Raw genomic sequence first — 26,878 nt, 5'->3', positions numbered from 1 at the left:
CTTAAATTAGTGTGATACTGTAATTATTAAGTATATGAGTTGATACTCACTAAAAGGTTTGCACTTGAATACAGAGAAAGGAGTGATACAATCCTGCAGGAAAATGTGGGCTACACAGCTCTAGACAAGGGCTATTTCTCGATTACTCAAGTAAATTAATTGTTCATGCGAAACAGTAATGATTCTGTAAGGCTTGATAGGTTTTTAAAATGCTTAAAAACTAACGAGGACCCTTGCTGTCTGCCATCATATGCAAACAGGCCACCACCACAAAACAAATCCCAATTTAACCCCTGTTTTGTGTGTACAATTCCCCAGTGAACATTTGCTGCCTAGCACCCACTTTACTCAGCAGGGATTAGGCACACTAAGACACACATACACTCAAGCCAAACACCCTCTTTCCTAAGCCTCAGTGAGAGGTTGTAGCGATAGAAGCAGTGGGAGAGCAGGGACTGATTAAAAAAAAAAAAAAAGGTACCATTTGTTAAGAAACAGAGATCGACCCTCATGAGCGTGGTGAGTGCTTTTGGCCATCTTGTAATAATACCTGTTTCTGTTTGATCTGCCTCCTACTGTCAAGGATATCAACAGTAATGTGGGTGGTGGGTGTGTGCATGTGGCTTTCATATTTATGTGTGTATGGTGTGTGTGTATTTATGTATATGAAAGGGTTTTTGTGATCAATACTGAGATTACTTATTTCTTCTTGCAGTAGTGACTTGGTTTAATTTGAGATATACAGGCAAATACAGCTTTGTTCAGCTTGAACTGATTCACATCTCTGCTGCATTGGTGTTGTGTTGGCGTATGTTATGCCAAACCTCATGGTTTTGCATGGTTGCATGGTCACAAAATGCTCCGTTTGCTGCAGGTCTAAAGCTGGATCAAAACACAACGCATGTTTTGTGCTCAACACCTGCCACGATGTACCTGAGTACCTTTGTTCCTTTTTTGGACATTATAGTTTGGTTTTCTTTGTAGATTGCAATGCTGTGCAACAGTAGTGGCTTCTATGCATAGACGAGTGCCACATTAAGTTTGCAGAATCAGAGCTTGTGAGACAGGCGAGCAGCTATCAGTCATGCTGATAACTCACTCTCTCACCCTCTGTCTCTGTGATAGATGTGGACATGTGGTGGTTGGAGTGGCGGCAATCAAAAGATGAAATGGCAGTGGTACTTCCCACACCTAAAATGTACAATCAGACAATCAGACATCTTCTACCACACCAAAGAGAGATAATTTCATCTTTCATGGTACAGATTCCAGTGCTTTATAAGAAATCTTTCCCAGTTTTGTTTGTATTTTTGACGCTGTGATCCATGTTGGAGACATACTTGGATTGCATTAAGCTTAACTAGCAGTTTATTATTGTGAGTTTTTACTTTGAAATTTCTGTCTGAGCTTCAGTAAGAGACACAGACATCTTTGGCATACTAAGTAATACTCTTTTTCCAATCTTTATCTTTCACATGTGCTTTTTGCCACTTGAGTCTTGTAGTGCTCTTCACAGATACTTGCAGGCTAATGAGAATAGCATTTTATCGCATAAGAGCTGCACCACAATTTCATACAACATACAGAACATGATAAACAAGTTTTGATTATATAGTTTGTTTGCACTGGAAACTTAAGTCCAAAATGTCATTGTCAAATTTCAACAAAAAAAAAAAAGCTGTAGGCCTATTTTACACTACTATGCCACAGGGCTGTGCAGTATGACTAAATATATTGTCTGATGATAAATATCTATTGTTTCAAATTAATCTATATCATTTATTTCGTTTACGTCATCTGATAATGCTCTGAGTCCATCTGCATGACTGAGGGGGCATCTACACACTGCACGGCACCAAAACAAACAAACATGGAAAAGCTGGAAATACTGAACGTGCGGATTCAGCACAAGATACTGAGCTCCGATCGCGACTATTTAGTCACATTTTGCAACCACAAAGCACCAGTGGGACATGGAAATCTTTGTGAAATATGAACTGGAGAGCTGTAAGTTTGTTTCCAGCTCTCAGTGGATGAATCCTCATACTGCGGTTACAGTTTAACTGTCTGCTAACGCTAACATGCAACTGTTGACCAGAAGCTTCAAGTCTGCAGCAAAAACATCAACACTTCTGGCCCAAGACGAGCCAGGTCCTACAAAATAAAAGCACCAGGGGTTCTGCTTTGATTTATTTAATTCTTACAATACTTAATTTAACTTTACTAAAAGAATACTTGATTTAACTTTGTACTTTACTTTATTAACATTAGATTGTTGATTCACGTCCCCATTTGTTTTGAGAAGTCTGTGTGCTCAGCTTTCAGTTTTTATGAAGCTTGAATCCGAATCTCTGCGGTTTGAAGTTTAGTCTCTCTCCTGCGTCCTGTCTGTACATTCAGATATCAGCTTTACTTTTATGGTTTCTTGTTCACTTTCAGCTGTATCGTGTTAAGTTACTGTTGGTGAAAACCCAACCTTTCCTGATTTTGCTGCTTAATGATAAAGGCTATTAAATAAAAAATAACAGGGGCCTTTTATTGTGAAGAATTTATAGGAATTAGCAGAGCTTTCTTAGCAGCTTTTCCTTGATAGAAGTAAGTCTTCTAATGCCGCAGGGAGGAAGCAGAAATAGCCACAGTAGGATGTTGAAGAGCTTCGGAAAACATACTCTTGTTGCACCTCTGCAAACAACTCACCTCCAACAGATGAACTTATATAACCTGCCGTGCTGTGCGATGGAAAAACAAAAATAACAGAGCTACGGATCATTAAACGTCATTGACTCAAGACAAGCACGTCATTAGTTAAAGTAACACCTTTAGACTGGCAGCTCTGTTGTAATGGAGATGCAAATCCCTGCTGTGCTGATGCACTACGTCAAACCAAGCCAACACATAAGTCCAAAAAACCCTATTACATGCTCACAATGACGGTGTAAACATGCTGATGTTTAGCACGTATAATGCTTGTCACATTCATAGTCAGCCTGTGTAACCATGCTAGTATTGGCTTATTTGCACTAAACACAAAGTGCAGCTGAGGCTGATGGGAATGTCATTTTTTGTCTGTTATTTGGTCATAAACGGAAACACCGGACACATTGATATTTGGCACAAAGTCAGTAGGACTCATCGTCTGGGGACCACCTTGTAATTTTATGGTACTATTATTGCACCTTCTTTTTTCATCATACTTGGCACCTTGTTTTTTACTATTCAATATTTTTATATTTGTAATTATTTTTTACTATTGTATTATTTTAACCTGTACCTTAATAGCTGCTGTAACAAAAATACCCCACCGTGGGACTAATAAAGGATTATTTTAGCTTATCTTAGTTTATCTTATCTTGTCTTATCTTAGCTTATCTTATCTTATTGCTACATAATTTGATCTATCCGGTTGTTGTTGTTTATACAGTAAATGGGCCAAAAAACATTGCCCATCTTTGACTTTAAAGGTAGTTTCTTAAAGTCAAATTTAGTGGCCAAAATGTGTAATTACACAATCCCATGATGCCCTACAGCCCCCAAATACATTTAATTTACACAACTTACCTTTTGACTAACATGTCGAAAGAGATGCCTGTAAATTAGTAGATACATTTGTTTGTCACAGCAACCCTGAAATGACTCATTTCACTACTAAGATTTGATTTGGTCTGGCAACATTTCGAAAGTCTAGAGGAGCCGCACAAATAAATAACTTTATCCTCATTCAAATTAGTGAAGTGCCAAAAGGGAAGTTAACTGCTCAGACTGCGGAAATTGGCCACTTAGCTGCATTTGGTTGCTGCAAATCTCTAGTGTGCATGCTGTAAGGACCACATGGTGTTAATCATCCTGGTATCATCTGGATAATTTTATATACGACAGTTGAACCATTTTGCCTTCATGCACCACTGAATGAAGGAATGGATGGCGCCTCACGTTCAGTGCTATATCCAGTTATCTCAATGCATCGATGCAAAGCATATTGTATGTCTGCGCTGTTTTCAGGGGCCTTTGCAGTGTCCATGTATGACCTGAGAGGAGAGTGGATTGAATGTTTGTATGGCTGTTGACTGCTGTAACTATTTAGCACAAAGAGGAATTATGGGGGAGCTAACTGGATTAGTGTAAGGCGGTTTAGCTGGCTTGCTGCGGCTTCACAGGAGCAAACGCAGACACTGTCTTTTTATCTGCCTGTTTTTCACTTAAAAAATATTTTAGCTGTAACAGTAGAGGAAAAATATAATTATATTCTGTAAGCCTATTTTATTCAAATAATCTGCTCTGTTTAGTCAAAAAAAAAAAAAATCGAACATCATACAAAGAATGTAATACGTGGGGATTCGAAAAGGGATTCAGAACGAACGAGGCTACATCAAAACAAACCACAGTTGCATGATGTTGCAGTATTTTAATATATTAAATATTTTACTCAAGATGTGGAACGAAATTGACAAAACAATTCACGTAGTCAGAGGAAAAGAAAGGAGTAAGAAAAAGACATTTATTTTATGTTATTATTTTATGACAGAAAGCAGGAAAAAGGTTGTGATTGGCCTTTACTCAGCTGCCACCCACAGGACATCAGTAACACAGGGAAACAAGGTGGGGAAAGAGCTCTTTTAATTGAAGCTCCAAAAGGCCAAAGGTTCAGCTTGTTCACTTCAGATTGCCAATATTGTTCCTGTGATCTTTATCCAACCAAGGATTGCTTAATTTGCTGCCTCACTGCTGCTTTAGGAAAACTTCATTGCTGCAGCCCGCGCACACACAAACAGTCAAACACAGGCACAAATGAAATCTGACACCACAGAGTAAAATTAAATAAAGTACAGGCAAACACTATGGCTTATGACACACATCTGAAATGTACACACACACACACACACGCGAGCACACACACACACACACACACACACACACACACACACACACATATGTTTATGTTAAAGCACCTGTCCACATCTACTTTCCACCAGAAGATAGTTTGAGTTAGGAAAGCTGCTTCTCTTATAATTATCCTCATGGACTGCCCTGCCAAGCTCAAAATAAAGAACTTACTTTATTTAATTTCACCATTGTTTATTGACATGCTAACAACAGAGTGCAGACAAAATACTGCATACAATTCTGCGTCCAATAACGATGACTCTGACGCACCCAAAACATTACTTACCTGTTCTGTTGAGGAATGTATATTTTGTCGTGGCAGAACAGACAAAGTTTAAAAGCATAATCCTTAAAATTTCAGTTGTGGTTGATTTTGCAGCACTTGTGGTAACTGGTGGTGATGCTGATAGCATCTTAAAAAATACAAGTCCCTCAGTTCTGTTTGAAATGAAACTGAGAGGGTTGTTTCCCCATTTTGTGGATCCTTTGTGCACGTGCACAACATTTGAATCAGGTGCAGGAGTGGCAGAGTCCACCACTGGCAGAAATACCAGATAGAGGGGTAACAAATATTCGGAAATATTCTATTAACAACAGATTAATGTCCACAATGACAAAGTTAAAAATGAGATTTGATTTGATAAGAAAATTTAATCTAATCTTAAAATCTAAATATAATCATTTACTCAGTAATGCTAAATATTGAAAACAAAAAATTTTTTTACAGATCACAATGAGAGATGCATAAATTGGATGATGTTCAGCCAACATCAAACGAAGTATATATTTAGCACCAATTTCAAAGTCCAGGTTTTCTCAAGTGCAGTTTTAACATCTAGATTTTCATCCAGGTTAATGGGTTGCTACTCTGGAAAATGATATTTACATTTGGGAGATCTCTCAAATATGAATTAGATACCTTAATATAATGTACATAGTTGTTTGAAATATCAAGTTAATCATCGTATAATTTTTTCACCCCAAACTCATTGCAGTTTTGTCATCCTCCTGTTTACTAATACAATATCTCCAACTATTTCTCGCAGTATCAATATGAGTCATTTTTGCATTGACTTGTATGTCAATATGGAAACATAAAATTATCAATAAAAATAATATTGAAAAAAAAAAAGAATGGGGCTGGAGATCATTTTCACAACAGATGAATTTCCTGATTATATTCTTGGTCAATTAAGAACATTTTATACAAAATGTCAAAAAATTCCACAACACAGTTTACTAAAACCCAAGATAATGTAATCAAACTGCTTTTTATGGCTCTGTTTCGGCGATGGTTATGGCCGGCATTATGTTATAGAGTTGTCCGTCTGTCCTTCTGTCCAATTCTCGTGAAAGCAATATCTCAAGACTGCCTTGAAGGAATTTCTTCAAATTTGTCACAAACATCCACATGGACTCTATAATGAACTGATTAGAATTTGGTTGTCAAAGGTTAAAGGTCACTGCGACCTTGCATCAGTCTCATTCTCGTATGTGCAATATCTGAAAAAGGCCTTGAGGGAGTCTCCCCAAATTTGGCCCCAATGATCACTTGGACTCAGCAATGAACTGAGGAATTTGGTGGTAGAAGGTCAAAGGTAAAGGTCTCTGTGACATCACAAAACATGTTTTTAACCATAACTAAAGAATTCATTTGACATTTTATATACGGAAGTTCAAAGGTCAGCTTCACTGTGACATAATAATATTCTGCAAAACACTTTTTGGCTATTATTTAACATCATATTTCAGGAACAGAAAGGGTGACAGTTGATCAGATGCTGAACTGGTGAAACAACCCTCGGGTGCTCACCTTGAAACTGTAATGCTTGTATAGATCTTCTGTGCTGCTGGGGAAGCATCCATGTTTTCATAGACATGGATGTAAACTGTAAGTGCAGCTCGAGCTGTTTGTGGAGGCATACAGCCATGAGGAGGGAATTCTACTTTTGTATGAACAATACTCCAAACCTCAAAGATATTCAGTTCACTATCAAATGAGACAAAAAAGAGCAGCAAATTCTTACAATGAGAGGCCTAAACTAGTGAATGCTCTTTTTTTGTGCTTGAAAAACAAAAAGATTAATCAATATTGAAAATATTTGCAATAGTAGAAGACAGGGTTGGAAGTTTGCTGACTTCATTATCACTTCAACAAATCTCAACGGCTAGTTTGCTGAACAACCTATTGATATCGGGGTATTTACATCAAATAATTTCCCAGGTTTACATACCCCATCTACAGCACATTTGATTGACTTGGAGATTTTATCTACTCACACCGATGAGGACCAAAGGCAGAAAATGAGAAACCCACTTGCAGTCATTCTCACAATAATTCCCACAGTTTCACAAATCCCTACTTCACGGTCCGACGGCTCTCTCTCCCTCCAGTCTTTCTTTTCTTCATCTCTCCCTCTCAGTAACTAGTAGTAGTTCTAATCTTCACAGGAAGCACTAATATGCAAGTAGCTTAATGAATATCCTGGCACAATTATAGAGCGGGGAAATTACCGAGTAGGCCAATAACATGCTACAGAACAGGGTAATATAATGTGCCCTGCAGATCTCAGGAACAATGAGTTAATAATAGTTAGGAAGCAACAGCATCTACATCACCAGTCCACCGTCTCTGGCCAATTTCTGCTCTCTGCTGCAGCGCTCTATTATTGTTCTCGACAATGGAGGATAATCACGACAAGACACAACAACCCAGGACTCTTTTCATCTTTGTTCTGCTTTGTCTGGCACTGTTTTCGTGTCAGAATGTCACCCGCTGATGCTCTCGTCTGATTTCTCCCTTGTTGCTCTTTCTGATTACTTATCTCTATCCTCTTCTCTCCCTTGCAGAACACACTCTCACACACAGTACTGGAGAAGATGGGGAAATATGGGGTTTTAAATTATTCAAACTCCTGGCAGAAAGTGTCACCATCAATGAACACAAATGTACAAGCCTGTATTTACAAGTGTTCATTTTTAAACTTTTCGGGACCCAGTACAGAGGCCACGGCTCAGATCATTTCCTGTCCACTCTCATAGTGTAAAAGATGTTTTGATCCGTTTAAATAGCACTTAGAACTCCTCAATATTTGTAAGGCGTTGTTGGTGTTTGCTATGACTAAATTACTAAAACTGCACTGCTTTGATCCAGATAGCTACTGATTACACTAATTTGTGGCAGAATTATTTACATGTAGGCCTACATATTTTACTTTAGACACCTTTTGTCATAATTTGCATTTTTATTGTTTACAATGGCACGGATTAAAATGCAGTGCAAGTGATATGCTTCGGCTTTAGTATTTGTGCAAACATATTGTTTGTAAATTAATGTTGTAAGACATGAATGTTGTCCTATTTTTAAGGTGCTTTTAAGGAAAAAAAATGAAGTTTTGCTCCCTTGGCTAATTGTGACTCTTGCTGTATTAACATGGAATCAGGCAGACGGTAGATGGCAGGCAGACAACAACTTCTGGACGGCACTGGAAAAACAAACATTTCAACAGTATCGCAGCACTGTAAAACAAAACACGTATTGGTGATGCCGTATTGTTTACAACGACTAAATACAATACTTTATATGAAATAATTTTGTTTAATTATACATTTTTACATGACGTGGCTGTACATTTTTTAAACCTTATTTTAATGGAAAATAAGGTAGAAATGGGACAGTAGAAAACTTTTTTTCCCCCCAATTTTTCATAGAACAAATATACACCTCCTCATCCTCAAAATGACATTTTAAAAGACAAAACAGTAGAGGGAAACAAGCAAAGGCCTTGTGTTATGCTGTGAAGATGATTACAGTGCCGACGTGCTGCTCTCTAATGAGTACTGGCAGTATCCGTTTCCATCGTGTTATATCAAGTTATGGCTGGTAGTGCTGCTCCTCAAGCGAGCAGGGCTCTCTGTGTATTATAACGCAAAACAAATAGTGCCTCCAACAAACATGGCAGCACTGCAGAGTACTGCTTTGCTTTGCAGAATGAAGTTTATTCAATGACAACAAACTCTGTAGACTTTCTAACAAAAAGGCTCAACTGAAAACACGCAGTGTTTCCTTCAAATCAGTATTTTTAGAAACCAGCTGGAGGTCATCTTTTTATCAACCACCACTGACAGCAGTATGTTTACCACGCTCAGCATTCTCCTTGAACTCACCCCCATTACAACAGAAGAAAGCTGAGATTTTATTTCCATCTCTCTGTCACGCTTCTCTTAAAAGCAGAGGACGTTTTCATTTGCCATTAGATTCCCTGAGGTTAATTTTGCCGACTACCCAACAAAAACAAATCAATTGTGCTGCACAACTTCTACAGTTCTGCCCCCTCCATCTGTGATTATCTTTGTGCGTTCAAACAGCCAGCGATAGAAAACCACCAAACCAACAGAGATAAACAGCTTTCCAGATACTTAAAAAAAATTATGCCTGAAGGAGACTGTTGGCAATGCAAGATGAGAGCCCACATTCTGCACAAATATGTTATGGCTTGTGTCAAAAGAAAAGCTCACACAAAACTGCTTTCACAGATTTTTCCAATAATCTATTGAATTGATAATCGTTCAATTGATTTCAACGTTTCTACATAATAAACCTAATTAGACCTTTTCCATTTGACCCAAAGGAAAATCTAGAAAAACACAACTATATGAGAAGACAGCATACAAGTTCTCTCAGACAGTTTAATAGGTATTTACTGTAGATACATGTAAAATAAATATGGATACGTCTTTCCACGATTTTAAGAGTTTTGTCCGACATCAGCCTAAGAAACAGGAATCAATATTTATGTTTCATTTCAAGCATTAAGACCCACATCCAACAATGGTAAACAATAGGCAGTGATACAGAGGGCAGTTTATTTTTTTGGCAGCCCCTCAGAAGGACACATTTTTCACTGAAATGTTGCCAGCTGAGCATTATGTTGCTCAATTCCATGGTTAGTATAATCTGTCTAAATCCAGCATTTTAACAAAGCTGTATGGCTGCCTGTCCATGAGAATAGACAGCTTATTCCCTCAGGTATTTCCTTTGACCAGGAAGCTAGAATAAGCAGCACATATAGCACTGCTGGGATAACATTTTTTGGGTAGGCTGTAAGTAAGTGTTGCCCTGGTTCCCTGATCAAAAAAGCCTGTGGGATTTTTCCTTTGGATTATTGCAGAAAATAAACTGTGGCAAACTAACATTAATGATACTTACAGATGTTGTTCGGAAAGATACTGGTAATCCTAATGAATCACTTTTTAAATTTTGAAGCGTAAAAGCAATCACCAGCTGCGCAGTGTGCTTCTGGGAACATTTTGGTCCCCAGATTTTGCTGCAGTGACTGCTTTTGACTTTTATGCTACTCTACAAGCAGCTGCGTGCATGATGGAGTGAGACAGAAGAAGAGAGACTCTGCACTGTAATGCTCGGAGATCACATTATGTTCTCTCTTCTGCTTAGAAGATTTAAATCTCACAGCCACTTTATACAACACAGTCTGTGGCTTTTGTTTGATATCTAGTGTCGCCAAAAGATGTTGCACATATCTGATCTGCTGTTGGCCCTGTTAGCTTGTTTACAATAATACGCGGATGCAGCTGTCACATTGAACGTCCTGCTGAACCCTCGTCAAACTTAAAGGCTTTATATGGAATAAAAAAGAATTGTTGAATATTCAAATCTGATTCGACCGACTTACTTCTGAGTTTGGTACTGCCCTAACCAGTATTTCAGGCATCTAACCAAAAACCTCTTGTCTTTAAGACGAGGGAACAGGAAGTGCTAAAATACTAACTCATTTCCAGGACTTCCTCATACACCTTCCTCTGGGCTGCAGAAGTAGAGTTAGCTGCTAATGCTAGCTTTATGGTAGTATTGATATAATCCTGCAGTTTGATGTCAGTACTATGTTGTGTTTCAATACCATGGTGCTTTTTTACACATTAGAGGTGAACTTCGTGTTGATGTCAGTTTTATTGTACTATACGACGTTTTGCACAGCGTGTGTGCACACAAGCAGTAAGCACACAGAAACTAATTTCTTGACAGCCACATTGATTTTTTTTGTTGACAGATTTCTTTTTGAATTTGGTGTGCATGTGTGGTTAGCCAAGGCTTGAACTCCTGTATTGATTTTCCGATTATGCATCAGTTAATCTATATATGCCAACCGCCCAAGCAAAGAAATAAGATTCTGTGTAACTCCCAACTCATTGAATTTGACCAATTACTCGAAATTATTATTAATGTCTTATGTCATCTGTCATGCGGTTGGTGTGATTTTAACCCAATATCTGGTCTGCACATGAACACCGTATCCTGGCAACTGGGGGGAGGAGAAAGAAAGGGTGCGTTCAGAGGTGAAATGGTCCCTCACTGCACCATCCATCATATGCTCAACCACAGTTGAGCAGGCAGTGTGTGTCAGCAGCATATGTTTGTGTGTTACTGTTATGTTATGTGTCAGTGTTTGACTATCTGTGCGCCTGCTGGGGGCAGCACATTGCACAGAGGGGGCTGGGATTGTGCACGATGCTGTCAGGACAGTGGTGAGGATTCACCAGTATGAGCAGCAGTTTGACAGCTGACATTCTCCAGAGTGCAGGCGACTGGATAGGCAGGAATAAACAGGATACCAGCCCAGGCATGGTAATGAAGCATGAGTCTTAATTGTTTCGGGTTTACAATGTGCAGTATTAATTCCTGTCTCAGGCAAAAATAGTGCGCAGTAATGATGAGGGTTTTTACTCTCTGACTCATCCTGCATGTGGTGTAATAACCCCAAAAATAAAAGTATCAAAGGTTTCTGCAGAGGAATAATCTTAAGAGTTTATACTATTTTGGAAGCAAACAATAATTTCAAAAGTTATATAAATATAGTTATAGAAAATTAGATGTTAAAAAAATATATTTTATAAGCAGATATTTCAAATTAAAAGCCTTTTAGGAAAATATATCAAGGATATGTCCTGTGACCCAGAAAAAAGCTTTTAATAGGCTCTTTTGATATGAGCCAGTCCTGCGTAGAATCAATTACCAGCGATTGCTGCACAGTGCATGCTGGTTATATTTGTGTCCGACTTGATCCCAACTTACCCTGACGTCATGCAGATGTGGGCAACAATAACGTTTTTTTAGGGATGTCCTGAGTCCCAATACAAAACTTTTGTTTTCATAGATAATACAGCTGCACAGTTCACACTTTAAGAAGGCTTCTTCAAAGTTATTTAAAAAATACCTGTATCCAAGCTGTTCCTTTATGTTTTTTTTTAAACGTATTAGCCTAATATCTATTAATAATTAAGTATAAAATGACAAACCCTCCCTTTAATCTTGTTGGCCTCCTCACTGTCTCAAGGGAATATCTCTGTCCCTTTAAGAGAGCAGTGCTTGTTGCTGAGGTGCAGCCTGTTTCTCAGTAACCTGAATGATCTGTTTTCTGTTGAGTGTTTATTTATGTGGTCTCCACATCTTTTTAGGGAGGGGTTAACCTGCATTTATAAATAAGCCATGTTGGCTTTTTGCTAGCAGAGCTTGCATACTTGCAGTGGTGAGTGAGATTGTTGTCAGCTCTGCCTGCCGTCTGTCTCTCTTAGCAGGGCTGAGAAACAACGTGCGCTATAGCTGAAAGACAAACATGAGACTTTCACACTGAAAGTCATAGCAGGTATGAGGAGAGCCAAGGCCTGCAAAACATATTGGAGAACCAGAGAGAGGGCTGAAGGTCTGCTGGGTCTGCACCCACAGCCAAATGTCCATTGTTGTCCACCAGTGTCCACACACTGATGGATGTAGAGCCTCCAACATGCTCTGCAGACCCTGGCTCTCTGCTCACCTGCTATGACAGCCTGCCAAGCCTCAGTAAAAGCTGCCAGGTTTGACAAAACCAAAACATAAATGAAGAGTTTATAAAATATGATGTTTTGTACAGAGCTTGGGAGTTGCCATGGAGAAATAAATCAGGGTTTAACTAAATCAGAATCAGAATCAGAATCACGTTTATTGGCCAAGTTCAACAAATGAGGAACAAGGAAATTTTTCTGGGTTGGCAATGCTCACAGTACAGGGGAGGGAAATAAGTTAGGGATAAGAAAAATAGAAAAAAAGACAGACATAGACATGTAATTGTATTTACAAAAGGAAGAGATAGAGAATATATACAAAATGTACAGTATGTAATTCAAAAATATACAGTATGAACAGTTTAGTGCAAAAACCACTGTGCATGAGGTAGTATAAATATATATATATATATTTGTTGTTTGTTGTTTTTTGTTTGTTTGTTTTTGTTTTGTTTTGTTTTGTTTTGTTTGTTTTTCTCTCCTGACACTCTGACTATTTACAGTTCATCAGAGTGACAGCCTGGGGGTAGAAACTGTCTTTGTGTCTGGTGGTCTTGGCATACAGTAGATAGAGCACATGAGATGCTATTGTGTGGCCTTTTTTTTAACTAAAACCTGGCCTCACTTTACTATACGTTGTGTGGCCTCATGATTGGCTAATTTATCCCCTCATTTTGGTTAAGTCACGCGCTCAAGAGATAATTCGTATTAGTTAATTTGTGGCCTCAAATTAAATAGGCTAATCAAATCATATACTTCCAACCACCAAATGCATATAAGGCAGTTTGGTTGATATCCAGAGACTAGTTTAGGGATGAAATTAGCTCGGGGGTCAGTTATAAAGACATGTTGACAACACTTGCCTTGTAAATGATTATTACTAATAAAAGGCGACTATCGAGCTGGTGGATTGTATCGTAAGCAATATTCTGTTTTGATGGATGCTATTGTCTTTAACCGCAATTAACTTAGTTTCAGGTTGGATATTTGACATCTTCTTTACTCTGTTTCACACCGTGTTGGCATTGGAGGACTGTTAGTTCACCTCCCGGATCCTCACGTTTAACCACCAGAGGCTAATTTAGGGAATATCAATAATTTACCATGTACTTGATGCAATAATTGCAGTTTTTTTCAATAGCTTTTATATCATGTGACCCATTGACTCCAAATCAATGCTGAATTCTGTTTTACTACACTGGACAAATGAGACACAACTCTTTATCATTGCTTGTAGTGCTTCTTAAATTATAAAATTATCATACATTAAAAAATAAATATGAAATATAATAGAATTCAATGAAAAAGAAGGCTAGTTTTGTTATAAATTAGCCAAAACTACCTACGATAAAAGCAGAAAAAGCTTTGTGGTTGTTTTTAATATCAACCCTTTTACACTGCCTTGTAAATGCATGGACAACTGATGAAGTAACAACCAATCATCAGTTCTCCCTCTCCCTTTCCTCCTGACCTTCCAACCCTAGTAAATAGCAACCGTTGTCATTTCAACTCTCAAAATTGACAGTCGCCTGCATAAAATGAGAAGCCTGCTTTTGTGGACCCCCTCTCTGAAATTAAGAGCTCATTAAAAAAACAAAACCCCAAAATAAAAGCCCACATATATGAGTAAAGAATTGATGTCCATTTTTAGGATTTCTATATCACAAGTCCACAGGGGATCATACCACACCCAGCATGTAGCCGCTGGTGTTCCCATTTCTCTTGTGCATTTTTGGTGCATCAACGGGTTGTTTATCCTGGGTCAGTGCTCCTGTCCCTTTGTCTGCCTCTGACTTTTGTATCGAATCTCAGGAGCTGACAGGAACATGCTGACAAGAATGAAAGGATGAGGAAAAAAAGAGGGAGAGTGTAGAGATGTAGAGGAGGAAAGGGAAAGAGGTTGTCTGGGAGAGAGGGTGATAAGAGAGGTGAATGAGCAAGAGGAGAAGACTGAGGGAGCAAGAGGGAGAACCGGAGGCATAAAGAGAGGCAGCAGAGAGAGAGGGAGGAGAGGAGGTGTCCCTGTAGTAATCCTGTTAGAGAGGGAGAGATCAAGTTGGCAGTTTGGTGCTGTCACTCTGAAGAGATTTCCCTCTCTAGTCTTTGAAAAACGTGACAACATGACATAGATTTCCTTTAATTGAATTCTTTTGCAGTGTCACTGTTAGCCTTGTCTTTATAAGCAGGTGTTTCTAAACTAATCTGCTGTAGCTCTCTGTAGAGCAGCATTTCTTACTGCAGGAGGAAAAGAGAAGAGACTTGTTGTCCTAAGACACTGAGTACATTTACATGCACAAAATAGTCAGTTTTTTGCCCTTATTCTGAAAAAGGACGATATTCTTACTAAGCTGTTTACATGTCTAAATGAATATTCCACTAACACTCCCATTTACATACAGCTCTGCAAACTCCAATAAACATACCCTAACATGTCGTGTATGATGTCAAAATATGATGAAGTAGAGCAGCTGGAGCTGCTTGTCATTTTGCTTCTTTGCTTCAAGATAGGAATTTTTCACAGTTGCTTACCGGTGGCAGACTTTTTGGACTCTCTCTTTCCTTCGCCTTCTTGAAAATGTCAGTGCTGCTATATTTTGTGCATATCCAAAAACCTACTGATATTGAAGTCATTTATAGAGTTTAAAAGCAGGTGTGTTTCTCCTTCCAAATAGAAATGTGGGATTTTCTTTTGCATGCAACTCTACCCCTCAGCTATGCAAAGTGTTGCTGGTTTGAGGTGGTTTGTGTGACATCATTATCCATGACAACACACATCGCAGACCGTTAACAGACATTAGGCCGCATGTTGCAAACTGAGGAGAAGAAAACCCCAGCTGAGACCAGTATCCCGAATTGGCTGGATACATGTCCAAATAATGTTACCAAAACCTGAATAATACTGACATATCCCACATCTTAATCAGAAAATTCTAAATTCGCAAAACAGCCCGATTCTGAATATTTAAACAAAATATGCTGTTTGTATGACTGTATCAAAGCAGAGTATTTTCATATTTGTAATAAAATGGGAATATTGATGTGGATGTAACCTTAGCCAATGGCAGCAGCAGTGAAAGAAGATATCAAATAACCATATACATGAACCTAATCTCTCACCACAACTAAAACACTCCAAAATACTCCAAGACACTCAAAACAAGGGTAAATTAATAAGTTCCATGCACAGAAATTTGTATTTTAGGTGTATTTTATAAATGTAACTATATGAGTTTACAGTAAATGGAGATTGTCAGACTTTTGTTCTCGAAATGAGGTTTCAGTCCCCTTTTCTCTCCATTTCCTTCCTTCGGTCTTTGTCTTTCGGTCCTCTCTCTGTATTAAAGGATATGAGTGTGTGCAGTTTTATGCTGAAAGGAATGTTTCTGTCTGTGACAATGATAATTTTGCGAGTTGGCAGTATCCCTGTGTGGAGACAAATGTATTTTCGGATGGCAGCCAGTGCATGAGCCTGAACCCCAGCAGGGGGATAACTGTGGCCTTATCATAGCCGGCCAAGGAGCCCCTGGATCCCCTGGCTCATCACCCAGCAGCAGATTACCTTTTCCCTGAATGTCTTCATCGTTTTCCATCACACTGAGGGGCCCACTCTGATAGAAGTGATGGAAATTAAAAACTCAAAGACAACAGGACTGTCAAATGATTCATTTTCTAAATTGCAATTAAATGTTGAATTTCAATAGTTGATCGGGATTAATTGCATTTCTTTTGCATGTTTACAATTCCATTATTTTGCATTTCAAAACAGTTTTAAAGTCAAGTAATTCGCACACTCCAAAATAGTGCTTTGTCAGCTTTGACAGTGCGGTTGCCCCGCTGGCATCAGTCTCATTAGCTGCGCCTGTCTGCTATGCTCTTAGGTTGTAGCAATTTCAAGACTGTTTGGGGACCCCAATATGCAGAAATAATTAAAGAAAAGAGGCAAAAATAACACATAACGCACAATAATATTTATCCTGAATGCAGAAATCTGCATGGCTTTTTGCCCAAAACTGCATGGGACTTGCAGAAAAATGGCCATGTCTCTAAAAGAGAGACTCATGGGTACCCATAGAACCCATTTTCAGTCAGATATCTTGAGGTCAGGGGTCAAGGGCCCCCTGTGAAATGGCAATGCCATTTTCCCACATTACCAAAATTTGACCTAACTTGGGAGCATTTTCTAGCCCTGTTATTGAAAATCTAGCACCACATGGTTGGTACCACTGGACTCTAGTCTTGTCATTTCATATAATACCAGAATCATCACCAGCTTTAAAACTCAGCCCATACAGCCTTTTAAAAACAATAATGTCTGAGGGGATTGCTGGGTATTAACATGATAAAAAAAAACAAAACAAGGTGATGTACAGACCTCAGCCGTATCAGGTTATCACCTTAATGCTGACAGCCCAAAAGAAATACCCAATAAGATGTAGTCCTAGAGTCCTGTAGGGTTGAATAATGTCATAGAGTTGAGTAATGTTTTCGGAGAGTAACCCTAAAGGGGCTCTGAATATGACTCTGTAACACACGGGGTTATTCTGTTTGCACTATGACCTCCATAAAATTCCTAAAAATCACTAATGAGACATATCAACTCTTAATCAAGTTCATGTCCAGTTCCTTGTCTATGTCATTTAATGTTAAGTGTCTGCCATTACTGAGTCCTCCTGATTTTATGTCTGTATCCTAAATAATACTGCTCCACCTCAGGCCAAAGCAGACCCACATTAAATTTTGTAAAGCTAATCAGATAACTCTTGAATATTGCCAGCAATCGGGTTAATTGGTTTCCTAAAGTAGATTTGGTCCATTTGTAGAGAGATGAGTGTTAGTCTGGAAATGTGTAAAAAAGGTTATGACAGGATTTGAAGAGCTTCTCTAAATCACAACACAAACAAAACAAAGAGGTTTGAATGCAATTTTCAAAATAACAGAAATGTATCCGTTTTTTTTTTAATTCTAGATTGGAAGTAGTCAGCAAGTCCTCCAAGCTTAAAAAAACAAAGCAGTTTGCTTTTTCATTCGCCTCAAAAATGACAGTTTTCTGAATGGCTTCAGCGGCAAGATAACATTGTTTGTCAGCGCCTTTTGAAACACAAAACAGCTGTTTGAAAAATGACTCATGCCCATTTTCTGATCTGTCACCACTATGGTAAATGTGGGGTAAGGTTCAAGCACAGAAATTACCCAGGAAAAATTGGAGATCGTAATTTGGGGTAATAAAATACTCAGTTTTAGTTGTGGTTGGGTAACCACCCTGACTGCAGTTAAAAGATACTTGATCTATTTCAGGGAAATATCTTATACACCGTAACTGTTGGTATACACAGATTGTGAACAGCAGCCTCTGTGCCAATGCCCCAACGCTTAACTGATCCATTGATCCATCCACCCTGCTGCACCACCACACTGTCTACTTATGCATTTGCTTAAAAGACAAAAATGTCATAATTTACACTGCTGTAAAAGGTTAAGGTAAACAGACGGTTTTAGGCTTCTGAACCAATGAACAATGCCGCTGTTTTTAGTTTTTCTAAGCACACTCAAGCGTGGTCACTGAAACTGTATATTTGTAGACTTTGTCGCTCCTCATGTTGCTTCCCCTGCAGTTCGATCCTTGGGTCCTCCAGTCTGCATTTCAAAGATTAAAATATCCGAGATACGGGCATTGCCATCTTGTAAGGGTGATGTCATTGAGAGCCGGAGACTGGGCAGTAGCAACAGCCGCTGTGGGGGAGTTCCCGCCAAAACACCCATCCGACCAATTGTAAGCAGCTCCATTGAACTCGAGCACATGGATTGGCTGTCACAGCTATCAATCATGGCAGAAAATCCCCCTTTTGCCTAATTTAATAACTCACTAAAACCGACCTTATCATAAAAACAAACACTTGAACAAACATCAGGGTGATGAGAACTACCTTCAGTGACAGAAACCGTATTTGGCGTGTGCTTTGAGCTTTTAGTTTGGCTTATGTCTCAAATACTAACATTAAGGGGCGGGCCTTAGGACTTGTACTGCAGTCAGACACCGGGGGGTGATCGAGATTGAAAAAGTTACACTTTGGAGGAACTGTCATGTTGTCCGTCTCTATATACAATCTATGTCAAAGCATTCGTGGGCAAGATACTGAAGATACTGACGGCTGTACCATTGGTGTGTGAGTGTGTTTTAATGATTAAAACTGAGTAGCAGGTGGCACCTTTTCAGCGGCCTTGGCCACCAGTGTATTAATGTGTGTGTGTGTGTTAATGGGTGAATGTGACAATTAGTGTGAAGGCTCTTTGAGTGGTCAAACGACTAGAAAGACGCTTTACAGGTGCAAGTCTATTTACCATTCACATACTCCTTTGCTCCTGTCATGATTATTACGGCAAGTAGAGTTTGCTGCCTAACAGGAAACATAAATATGGGTAGATGATCTCATTCAAAAGGAAACAGCACTGTAAGTCCATATAACAGGTGATGGTGGGAAAAATCAGATAAAATAATAATAAAGAGAAAAAAAGCAAATATATATATATAAATCCCCAAAAGATATAATGGTTAGGTAAATGTTTATTTATTAAGACAAAGTACTGAACACTGGCTGTGTTCTGATACTCAAATGTTAATATTTACAGTTTTTTTGTGGTTTGACATCCCTGTTAATTGAATGTCTTCATGTTTTGGACTGCTGGTTGACAAAACAAAACAAAAGAAACGTGTTGAGTCGTGATGTGGTATTTTGCCCAGCAAACTGCACTCTGAATGTCGGAGTAGAGAGCAGGACTTTTTACAGTGTAGGCGGAGCTTCCTGTGCTTCTCCTCATTGCTTTCAGCTATTACCTCCGTTTGTCATAAGGCAGTGAGAGAGAGATGCGACCGAGGCTCTCACAAGTGTCCTAGATTAATGGATTATAGATGAATGGGATTTTTTTCACCACATTTGGTGATAAATGAAACAACTCATTCACTTATTGCTCAGTCCTTCTCTCTTGAACACAGTCTTTACCTCTGTGCATCACTCTTTTTCTGCTGTACTGAATTGGATTTTTATTCTTGTTGTATGGAGTGTGGTCTGTCCTCTCATGGATGACTGCTTCCAAACATATTGCATTAGGAAGGACTGCGGCCTATAACACCACGTTGGTGTTGGGTGAGGCATCGCACGCCGCAACTCTTTGCTGTTCTCACTTTTCTCATTGTCACCACCTCACCCTCTGAGGCACTCACGCTGTCACCTCGTCTCTCTCTTTTTATTCCCCGTCCTTATAGCTGGGAGACACCTGTCTGTCAGAGGAACATAACATTCAATTCTTACTGACATGTCTGTGCTTCTTCCATGTCTAGCTAATATTAACTTTGGTTCAGTGTTCATTTAACCAGCCATTTTCACTGAAACATTCACATATAAATGATGAAAGAGTGCAAATGTGCTCAGAATTTGTTTCAGCTTCAAGCTGGGAAAGTTGACGTTTAATTAATTTCCTTGTTTACAGCAACTAATGGCTATTATTTTCTCCATAAATGGATGAATTGTTTAGTATAAATGTCATAAACTGTCAATGTGCACACTTTGTAGACCACAAAAAGCAGTAAAACGATGGTGCTCAAACATGAATGTAACCATCAGCAGAAGAGTACGACTGCTCTTGAATGTAAAGTAGCAGCAAAGGAATTCAATTACTTCTGTCAAATATGTGTCTTCTTTCAGTATGCTTCAGGGCCGGGCAGTGTCCACACTCAGGGACTTGGGAGACATACTACATACACACATGCACACACACACACAACGTGTACAAAATGTATGTGTGTGTGTGTGTGAAGGGGAGAGTGATTGCCATTCTCCAGCTTCAATAGGTCAACAGCACTGAAGCTCCCACAGAGCGGAGAAATTGCTGCATTTAGCTGATGGGGCGATTGGAGAGATTGGTCAGAATGACGAGATGACAAGACCAATGTGAGGCCATATTTTGTTCCACAGGGACACACACGTTGCCCTCACATGGGACTGTTTACTGTCTGTCTTTTATTCTTTGATGAGAAAAAAACATCATGTCAGACCAAGAAAAATATATAACACATTGTAAATGAAAGTATGTTTTATTGCAACTTGGTTTGTTTTCTCAGCTCCAGATTTTGTTTCCATCACTTTACTCGCCAAAGTAAATGCTCAGAATAAGTCCAAGGTGGCAACAAACAAGAGCACTCAGTCAAATTTTCCCAGAGCACATGGTGATATTTAAACCGTTTTTGTCGACTTAGAAGGTCGGGCTTTCTGTCCTGGGCCGTGCACGAACCATGCCAGTTGGTGATGTTTGCAGTCAGTATGCTTTCTATTGCTCCTCTGTAGAAGTTAACCAGGATCTTGCTCTGGAATTTAGCTTTCCTAGGTTTCCGTAGAAAGTAGAGCCTTTTCTGTGCTTTTGTAACCTGGGTTGTGATGACCAATATAGGTTCTTAGTGATAGTATTTCCAAGAAACCTACAGCTGTTCACCTGCTCCAAACTCAGCTCCACTGATGTAGACAGGTGTGTCTTTGCCTCCTTCTTTCTAAAATCAACAATCAGCTCCTTGGTTTTACTGACGTAATAGTCCAAAACTATCAACATACAGTGATATCGAACAGCCAGAAAGTGCATCTCCCCACGTTTGAGTGGCTGAACCCAGCAAATATTTTTATTATTTTATTATTATTTTTTATTATAATTATTATAACAATTTTGGCAACAAAATTGTTATAATAATTTATTTTTTTTTATATGCATTTAGGGGTTAGTTTTTTGGTGATCCACGACACCTGGACATGCAATGTATGATTGCTGTAGCAGTTGCAGGTTCGTTTCCAGCCTTGGCTCTTTGCTGCATGTCATCCCCTCTCTTTCCCTCTCCCCTTTACACACTTACTCTCTGTCCTATCCAATAAAGGCTCGAAAAGCCCAAAAATATCTTTAAATTGAAAAAAAAAAAAAATCAAACTGAATTTTAGCTTTGTGGTAAGTTGTTTACTTTTCAGTGTACATGGAGAGCGAGTAAAGATCATGGCCCCTTCAGCTACTCCCAACTGGCTGTCAGATGTACGGATCAATTTTTGACATGTCAAAAATTTTGGGTCACATTCGTCAGGCTCACACATAGCAGAGCTAGGGCTGCACGGTGAATTGCAATTTTATCAGAATTGCAATATGGCCAAGTGCAATATGCGTGTTTCAGTGACTTCCGTTTTTTGATAAAGTGTTACTTCATAGCATTATAAATGAAGCATTTTGGTGCTACAAAGATTAATACAAAATATACTTAAGACTTACAGCAAAACGCTTGTGTGGTATAGACCCCAGCTAAAATCATATCATTATCACATTATTTTTTTCCATAAAATTAAAATGCAACAATTACCTTTTCCACTTAAAGTGGGACTCCTAAAGCTGCCACAATATTTGTAAAAATAATTGCAATATGCAGCCTTATGCAGAGGAACACGTTCTCCAAAACATACAGCTCGACTTTAACTTTCTGTATTAATCATTGATGTGTACACTCATGGTTTTGCAGAGCAAGGAGGGTTATCAGCAACATTATTGATACATCCATAACAGGTTTGTGTTCTGAAACTATTTTTTGGTTGAAACCAGTCACTTGGTGTGAAAATGGTGTGAGTCTTCTTATATAACTTAAAAAGCAAATTCGAGTATTTGCCTTAAGACAAAGTGACAGATTTTTTACAGTAAATAGCTTTATTATTCACAATCAGGAGTATAGCCTTTATGCTTGATGCAAAAATGTTGGCAAGTTTTTATTTTCTTTGCTAAGATGTCATGTATCTGCTACACAATAAATTTCAATTAAAAACAACCTCAGTTAAGAGACAAATATACAGTACAGCAGTCTTTATATCCCTCTCACAGGACACTGAGGACTTAAAGAGAACTATTGTTCGAAAACGCGTTAACGTTAACATTTCTCTGCGGGGTTTATTGCCAGTGTCACTGCACAGGAACTGAGAGATGCAGATATAATATAAGTTTCATTCTTCGCAAAGGTTTAGAGTAATTTATCCTTTCTTTCTCTCTATCTTTTTTGTTCTTTTTCTCCGTCCTGTCTCTCTGCGGCATTTATGCTTCCCATAGAGGCGCGTACACTGAGTGGAGCAGAGGAGCATTAGGCTGGAGTGCATGGTGAAATAATGTTCATCTATTCTCCCGTGCATGAATTCAACAGAGAGGGAGTAAGCTCACTGTGGAGATTTATTTCAGATTGTGTCACATTATTTTCTTAGCCTTGCACCCGAAATAATAGCTCTCCAAAAGATTCTGGGAAATAATGTGTTGGAGCCTTTGATCGTCTTAGAGGCTGAGGGAGATTCTTTTGTATTAGGTCAAGCAAGCAGGAATTTTTGCCAAAATCAAGAAAGCAGATATTCTGTTAGCAGTTTTAACGTATTTGCCTGTTAATTAACTAAGTTTAGAAACGTCCGCTTGGTTTGCAGTGACATCTGAGTTGTGTAAGAATTAGACGTTTGACCAATTAAGCCGTTTTCTCACATGAACTCATGTCAGGACATTGACCTGAGTTTCATTTCACACCTGCAGCACACAGCAGGTGACTGGCCATGTCAGACATGCCGTACCTAGAGGAAACACGCTGTTTGGTTTAGGCGAGGGATCACACCTCAGAAAAGTGTCTAGGAGGCAGGACATGATGATTTAGATTACAATGCTGTCCCGTGTCGATTTGTAATTTGGTCATGAACAGCAGAGTCTCCTGCTGTCACTTACATTTGTCTACTATTTTGGCTTCAGTCCTTACCAACACAAGTTCCCAAATCTATTTATCTGTAAATTTAGACATTTTTGTTGCCATTTTTGTGTAAATGACCCTTCTTCCGCGAGCAGCGGGATAGAAACATCATCAACATGCATATTAGGCTTTTCACACATGGGGCGCAGTCAGACAGCGTACTCGGGACCTGGCAGGGTAAAGTCTGTGAAATGTCAAATCCAACTGATTTGGACATTTGCGTTCTCACATTCACTTCTCTGGTTAATGTCAAGATTATTTCAAGCTTGCAGTGCATGTATGAAAGGGTATAGTTACAGAATATTGCTTGTTGTAGCTTCTTAAGTGTGTGGATTAGTTGCTTTTCTCGGTTATATATAACTGCAGATAGAATGTTATAGAGTTTTTGAGTATTAGTTGGACAAAACCAAGTAATTAAAGATATCCCCTTTTGGCTGTGGGTGCTTCTGATGTGCACTCTTCATTGTTCCTTGACATTTTATAGATAAAATGAGTACTTGATAATTTGGAAAAACGAACATTGTATTAATCCGTAAAGAAAATCATAAGTAAGTGCAGCCCTAATGTATCAGTGCAGTTCTCACAAACTTAATGGTCGTCTTCTTTCTTGGAAAGTCTGCAGGAGTCATGTTAGTCTGTTTATAAGCTATTTTGGTGAGAAATAATTGTCTTTCACTATTCGTGGACTCACGGCAGGTAATTTCATGTTACACCACAGGAAGCTTGCTTTGCATTTACTGCCTGCAGCGTATTTGCAACTTTGACAAATTGCTTCAGTTACCGGTGTGCTAAAGTCATGACATAATGAAATATGAGCTATACGTCAACACTGTTTCTTGCTGGAAAGTGGCCTGATTTAGCCATGTTAGTAGTGCATTAACACCCAAGTCCACAGTGATTGTCATGTTTTTACTTTATTTGCTGTTTGAATTGGTTTGAATATAGTAAATGTTGCAGCTTTTTGATTGTTACATTTTACCAGTTCAGCTGAGTTGAAGAATCCTTGAGGACGCAGATTTCAAAAGAGTTGTTACTACATGTAGTCGTCTTCTTAGCAATGATGTTATTTCTAAAGGTTAAGCCCTTGTAATAACTGAGCAATCTGCATGCTCTTGGAGGAGTGAAACAAATGTAACTGCCATATCAATAGCTGGTGGTTCTTGTAGGACCATCACAGTCAAAGAGAATTAGGGCAGGCTAATAAGAAAACAAGCAAGCAAGAGACAGAGGAGACAAAGAGCAGACAGCGGCAGTGAATGTGCGGCTGATTGTGTGAATCCTGTAGCGCAGTGCTGCAGCACGTGCCACTGATCATTAATATGCACTGTGGCTCTACATGACAAAAGGCCATAGCAAAGGCAATTTCATTTCCTAAGCAGGGCCTCTGAGGAGTTCATTTCAAATGCCCTCCAACCACGACTCAGTCTGAATTGTATTTGGAGGGAGAAAGCGGTGTGATTGAGTTAAAAAAAAAAAATCACACTTGCCACAAGTTAGGCAGAAATGACACGGCAACACTGAAAATATAAAATGTCATGAATACATGATTTGCCCTCCAGTGTGTACTCAATCTCTGTAAACCACGGCTCAATCTTTCCCTTCGATGAATCGTCCAGCCTCTGGCACTGGACATGGCTAGAACAAGAGCGTCACAACATTAGCTCCACTTGTTGCATTTTCACAAAGCAGACTTGTGGATCACATTGTTAGTGAATCCTGCTGCTGAAGTGGAATGAAATTAAGTGAGTGATTTTCCTTTTAGCTGAGCAGATGAGAGAGATTTCCCCATTTGAAACCTTAGAATGAATTCAAACACTGTCTTAGAAGATAAATTAAGCTCTGCATGTAGGAAATGCACATGTTTGCTTTTTGTCCTGTCTTTTTTTCCTGTCTGTGTATTCGGCACAGTGGAAGCTGTTTAGCCAAGCCTGGCACAAACATTGGAAGCAGAGGGCAGCAGCTTGCTTGGCTCTGTCAAAGACGCCTTTCATCAGCTCAAAATCAGTTGTAGTTAGTTACTCATTGTGTATTTACATTGTGCAAAAATAGTAAAACTAAACATTGTTTTTGGGATAGTTTGACATTTTTCAGGTTTTGCACATGCCTCCTCAGAGGACTTGTACTTATTGTTTGTAGCAGGCTTTGTGATTTTAGTCTGAACACAAACCAGACGATTGTTGGACATACTGGTGACAACATTGCTAAATTAATTTAGTATATTTTTAAAAAATTACATCATGTAAAAAGATTATTTTAAAAGTTGTTTGGAGGTATGTTTCTGCTCTTTTTACAGAGCTGCTCTCTTTCGACAGTCTTTGTGCTGAATTTGACAAATGATCTTATCTAACTCTCAATAATACTATGAATAAGAGACTTTCACAGTGTTTCAATGTTGGGGTATTCTTTTTTTGCCTAATTCAGATTTTAAACCATTCAGCCTACTTAATATTCACTACCAGCAAGAAAGAGCTCAGTTGGCTGCAGACCTGAGCCAATATCTAATACAATCACACATTAGCCTTTGCTGTCTTTGTAATTATTCAGAATAATTATTAATATAAGTATGATCGTAGCACTATGGGAAAGTTAATCAAAGGTTGCCAAAATCATCAGCTCTCCTGTTGGGAGAATTCTTGTCCAGGACAAATTTCATTTTTGTCCGATCAAGGTTTTGAGATGCAATGGTTGTCATATAAGCCTAGTTTGCAATAGCTTCCCTCAACATGTTGTAGCACTTTCTGCTCTGAGCTGGGCTTAAGTCAAAGCCAGCTCACTCTTGATTGCTCTAATGAACTGCAGAAGATAAACTGCTAAAGGACAGCGACTCTGATGTTGAGAAGCTTCCACACTGTGTGCAGAGCTGGGTGCAGTTTGAAAGGGACTTAGGGGAGCAGAACACAAAAGGCAGCCACAGAGAGTGAGTCTGTGGAATCAATGGTATTTAATTAAATTGATATGGTGAGCGAACAATGCAGTAGATCACCGGAGCTGCTCTTCCTGCTGCAGATAAGCCGCCTTGCCTGCAACACAGGTCAAGAGCGGAGGTTGACTTATGTGGTCTTAATCCATCAGTCTCACACACACACACACACACTCAAACCCTGTCTCCTTCTTTGTGTAGTTTTACAGAATTTCACTGTAAATGAGTTTAACACATGAGTTTTCAGGCTGCACAGCCAAGATAGGTGAGGTATGAAGTGCTAAACAGGAGAGAATGAGGTATTTTGGCAATTACACCCTGTCTCTCTGCTTTACTTGGTCGCAGCACTCCTCTGATGGCAGGTAATCATTGCTCTGTGATAAGACATTGTTCAGTCAAATAAGAACAGCAATTGACAGACTTAGGATGTATTCACACCAGGTACGACTGATTCGTAT

The 26,878-nt window shown here is 39.0% G+C and overlaps 1 protein-coding gene across 3 annotated transcripts in view; it reads left to right on the top strand.

Annotated features, from left to right (window-relative positions):
- The window catches only part of sphkap (SPHK1 interactor, AKAP domain containing), a 141,680-nt gene that overhangs the window by 13,550 nt on the left and 101,252 nt on the right, over positions 1-26,878 (top strand). For 2 of the 3 annotated variants that reach the window (XM_088078824.1, XM_088078822.1), the window contains exon 1: positions 433-519. The exons of the other annotated variant lie outside the window; for it this stretch is intronic. The gene's annotated coding sequence lies outside the window, so the exon portion shown is untranslated. Of the gene's footprint in view, positions 1-432; positions 520-26,878 lie in introns of those variants that run through there. 3 annotated transcript variants of the gene reach the window in all.

The sequence above is a fragment of the Plectropomus leopardus genome, chromosome 6, assembly GCF_026936395.1.
Source record: "Plectropomus leopardus strain MGB_pleo_1.0 chromosome 6, ASM2693639v1, whole genome shotgun sequence".
Lineage (NCBI taxonomy): Eukaryota > Metazoa > Chordata > Actinopteri > Perciformes > Serranidae > Plectropomus > Plectropomus leopardus.
The sequence above is the reverse complement of the archived record's forward strand: the minus strand, read 5'-3'. Positions and strand labels throughout refer to the sequence as shown.